At 35.9% G+C, this 4,915-nt stretch overlaps 1 long non-coding RNA gene across 1 annotated transcript; it reads left to right on the top strand.

Moving 5' to 3' along the window:
- LOC110265486 lies at positions 1,869-2,249 on the top strand. Its single transcript, XR_002351631.1, has 2 exons — positions 1,869-1,939; positions 2,041-2,249. It is a non-coding gene; the product is annotated as an uncharacterized LOC110265486 (long non-coding RNA).

Below are 4,915 nucleotides of genomic sequence, written 5' to 3'. Positions count from 1 at the left end.
AAACATATATAATAAATTTTATAGTAGAGTAAATAATCATTTCATATCATAAAAGATTCAGATATTGATAAAACTGATCATAAGAAATTAAACTGAAGTTATATCTATATAAGATAAGTTTTGTTTGACAAAAATTATCAATTATTAAATTTGTTTATAATTTTGTAAATAATATTTTTCTTTCGTATTTTTTCCTAATTCTAACCTAGTAATTTAGTTGTCCTTTCCTCCTTTTTCCCTCCACCCTTCTTTGCCACCACAATCCCTTCCACTATCACCATCCCCTCTACCTGTCTCATCCTTCCTTCTTTTTTGACCATTACTAACACCACTACCACCACCGCTCCATTTCCTTCCCCATCCTTCCCCCCAACTACCTTTCACTACCTCTTCCTCCTCCCTCATCTCTTACCCTAATGCCGGCACCCGCCTCATGGCCCTCCTCATCAAAAGAAAACAACAATGAAGTCTTGTCTTACTAGGTAGGGTTGGCTACATAGATTAAATGATGTTATTAAACTCTATTATGTATCATGTCTACAGAAAAACTATTTACATGTGGATGTTGTTTGACCACGTCATGAATAGTTTTCCTAAGTCTTCTTCTGCCTTTCACCTCTTGTTCATGTTCCATCTCATCCATCCTCCTGACTGGGTGCTTTATCGGTCTTCTTCTCACATGTTCGAACCACCTGAGACGTGATTCTATCATCTTTTCCACAATAGGGGCTACTCCAACTCTCTCTTATAACTTTGTTCTTTATTCTATCCAATCGTGTATGACCACTCATCCATCTCAATATCTTCATATCTACTGCACTTAACTTATGTTCGTGCTCCCCTTTGGCCGCCCAACACTTTGTACCATAAACCATAGCCGGTCTAATAGCAGTGCAATAGAATTTACCTTTACGTTTTAAAGGTACTTTTTTGTCACATATAAAACTAGACGCACTCCGCCATTTTGACTAACCTGGTTGGATCATATGATTTACATAATATTCATTCTCTCCATTATCCTGTATGATACACCCAAGTAGGGGTGTTTAGATCCAAACCGGTAAAAAAACCACAAAATCGCATCGATCCAAATCGAAAATCGTTTCAAACCGATCAATTTTGGATGTTTTTTGGATTTTGGATTGGTTTGCACAACTGAATCGAACCGCATAGAAGAAGAAGAAGAAGAAGATACGGCATACAGCAGCCCAGCCCATACTCTTTTAGTCCCTTAGTCCTTTTCCTTTACTTTTCCCCCAAGCCCGCACCCAATCACGAGTCACCCTGCACACATTCATTTCCCATTTCTCCTTCCCCGCAAACAAACACAAACTCTAACGGCATAACCTAAAGAAAGAAACCCTACTCAGTACTCACAACTCTTCACTCTCACTCACAGTCTCTCACCGTATCTCACATAGTCACAGACTCACACACTCCTCAGACCTCACTCACGCTCACCGTCACACGCCGAGTCATCGACGCCGTCCGCCGTCTCCTCTTCGACGTCGCTACTGCCTCCTCTTCTTGGTGAGTTTTTACATTTTTTTATATGATGATCATATCAAAGTGCACACGATTTTCTAGTCTATTTTAAGTTCAATCTTCAAATAATCAACATTTGATTTTCAAACCATAGTTATAATAATAATATCCACGAACCACCCCCAACCCTGTTTTCTTAATGACTTTTTTATTAAAAATAAAAAAAATAGTTTTTTTCTTCTATTTCTGTTAATGTATTGAATTTGAAGTCAATTTGTTCTTGTTACTTTGACAATCTATTATGTTAAATTTATTATTTTTGACAATCTGTTCTTGTTATCTTTGAGAATCTGTTATATTAAATTTTATATTGTACTTTTGCAGATTTTATATTTGTTCAGTTTGATTTTAGCTTTTAATTTGAAGGTCAACAATGCCAGCTTCATATCCTGAGGTAATATTCTTATTTTGGAATGTGTATGTTGGTAACAATTTAATATGTTGATTATTTGAAAAAAATATTAAGATAACATAAACTGATTTTGGTTATCACAGGATGTTCAAAGCAGTGAGCCAAGATTTACTAGTGCCACTCCGTCCACTTTTGAATCAGTCAGATCTTCGGGACAGTCGAAGTCGATGCTGCTGCCATAGCCGCAGTCGCAGCCACAAACATAGACGCAGACGCAGCCACCATCGCCGCCGCCGTTACCGCCATGCAGTGATCAGAACAATGAAGGAACTAGATCTAAGAGGAGGAGAGGCAAAGAAAATGTTGCTGATGAGTCAACTAATCCTAGCTAGTCTGAGGAACCAGGTACAGGTAACTCTAAAAAATCTGTTAGACCTAGATCTTGGACTTGGGAGCATTTTAAAAAAGATGAAAGTGGTCCTAAACCTGGGGCTATATGTAAGTGGTGTGGAGTATCTTATGTGGCTGATTTCCATAAAAATGGTACTAGCAATCTTAAAAGTCACTTGTTGAGTCAGTGTAGAAAATTTCCAAAAGATTCACTTGATCCCATACAAAAAACACTTGTTATGCAGCAACTTAAAAAAGAAGAAGAAAATGGGATGGGTAATTGTTTGACTGCTGTATCATTTGATCTTGATTTATGAAGACAAGCTCTTGCTAGAATGATAATCGTAGATGAGTTGCCCTTTAGATTTGTTGAAGGAGAGGGGTTTTGTGATTTCATGAGTGTTTTGTAGCCAAAACTCCATATTCCAGGCAGGATATCAGTTTCTAGGGATTTTTGGAACTTGTTCATAAATGAAAAACATAAGTTGAAGAGTGTCTTTATAAATTCAAATCAATGTGTGTGTTTGACCATTGATTGTTGGACTTCTGTACAAAATCTAAACTATCTTTGCCTGACTACACATTTTATTGATCAAGATTGGAAGTAGCAAAAGAGAATATTTAACTTTTGTCTCATCAAGAATCATAAAGGTGAAATAATTGGTAGAAAGATAGAAAAATATCTTTTAAATTGGGGAATAAGTAGAGTCTTTAGCATCACAGTTGATAATACTAGTTCAAATGATGTTGCCATTTGTTACTTAAAAGATAGAATCGAGGATTGGAATTCACATCCTTTAAAAGGTGAACATTTGCATGATAGGTGTTGTGCTCATATCTTGAACTTGGTGGTGAATGATGGTTTGAAGGATATTCATTCTTCAATTAGTAAAATTAGGAATGTTGTTAGATATGTTTGGTGCGGAATTTATAACCACAAACTAACCGGCAAGTGCATCGGGTCATACCAAGTAATACCTCAGGTGAGTGAGGGTCGATCCCACGAGGATTGAAGGACTAAGCAACAATGGTTGATTAATTTACTTAGTTAGACAAGCAGAAAATAGTGTTTGAGAGTTTAAAAGCATTAAACAGTAATTTAGAATATCAGAAGACAGGCAAATAAATAAGTTGGAAATAAAATATGGAGAAGGCAGTTAAGTTTTCAGAGATATCTATTTTCCGGATTGACTTTTCTTATTAATTTATTTTAATCATGCAAGATTTAATTCATAGCAACCGTATGTGACTAGACCCTAATTCCTTAGACCTTTCTAGTCTCCTCTAACTTTCATCAACCGCCAATTCCTTGGTCAATTTATTCCAATTAGGGGGTGAAGTTTAATTCTAGTTATGATGCCACAAAAATCCTAATTATCCAAATATAAGAGGATTATATGTCACGTATCCCGTTAAGTTCAGATAATTAGAATTTAGGAGAAATTGTTTTCAAGCTGTTGTTCAAGTAAAGAGCTTTTCCAAGTTATACAAGAACTCAATTAGAAAGAGGGTCATACTTCCGTTCCACCCAAATTCATAAGATAAAGAATGAAAACAATTCTAAAATTATAAATCAGTACATGAATTAAAATACAAAAATAATAGAATCAATCCATACAAATAGACAGAGCTCATAACCTTAATAATGGAGGTTTAGTTGTTCATGGAAAAGAGTGAAAACTAGGATTCTGGTAAACTGTAAATTGGGCTCCGGTGGAATGATTAGTGGAATCCTGTTCCAATCCACAGAAGAGAAGTTTCTTTTCTCTTTTATATCTAATCTTAATTAATTTAAAATCTATTTTCTAAAACTAATATAATATCTTTTCTTATTTATAAAAATTAAAGTTTAAATCATAATTAATTATAGCAATCAGCGTTTTCTGCATTTTCTGCACGTGGCGCATATCACGCGTACGCGTCGATGGTCTTCTTCGCGTGTCACGCGTACGCGTCAGGTACGCACACGCATCGCTGTGTAAATCTCCAAATCACGCGCACGCGTCAGGTACGCGCACACTTCGCTCCTCTCTGGTTATCTCCTTTAATTCTTGTGCTGATTCCGTTTGTGCAAGCTTCCTCTCCATCTTTCTAAGCCATTCCTGCCCTATATATCCTTCTTCTCATTTTTTGCGGAAGCTCCATCAAATCCAACCAAATACTACCTAAAATAAATAGAATTGCACAAGACTCAAAGTAGCATCCATAGTGGCTAAAAGATAATTAATTCTTAATTAAACTCAACAATTTAAATGCAAATTCACTAGGAAAAGATAGGAAAGATGCTCACGCATCAAAACACCAAACTTGAATTGTTGCTTGTCCTCAAGCAACCAAATTAATATAGTCTTAGAATGTGAATTTGCATGAGAATGAGAGTTCGATTAAGCTCATGTCTCTTCTTATAATGGGGTTTAGAACTGCAATCTTGAATAGTTTTGGCATCTCACTCTCCTTTAAATCAGAAGGATGTCACTGTCATTCAGAATTATAATCCGGATAATATTATGAATTCTCTGATCTTTTGTAACTCAATTTAACCCTTGAACACATCAATTTTTTTTCTTTGATTCTCTTTTCTTTGGTGCTTTGCACCTTGAGCCTAGCCGTGACTTTAAATGTTTTGTC

This window comes from Arachis ipaensis, chromosome B08 (assembly GCF_000816755.2).
Source record: "Arachis ipaensis cultivar K30076 chromosome B08, Araip1.1, whole genome shotgun sequence".
In the NCBI taxonomy this organism is placed as follows: Eukaryota; Viridiplantae; Streptophyta; class Magnoliopsida; order Fabales; family Fabaceae; genus Arachis; species Arachis ipaensis.
This window is presented reverse-complemented; position numbering and strand designations above follow the sequence as displayed.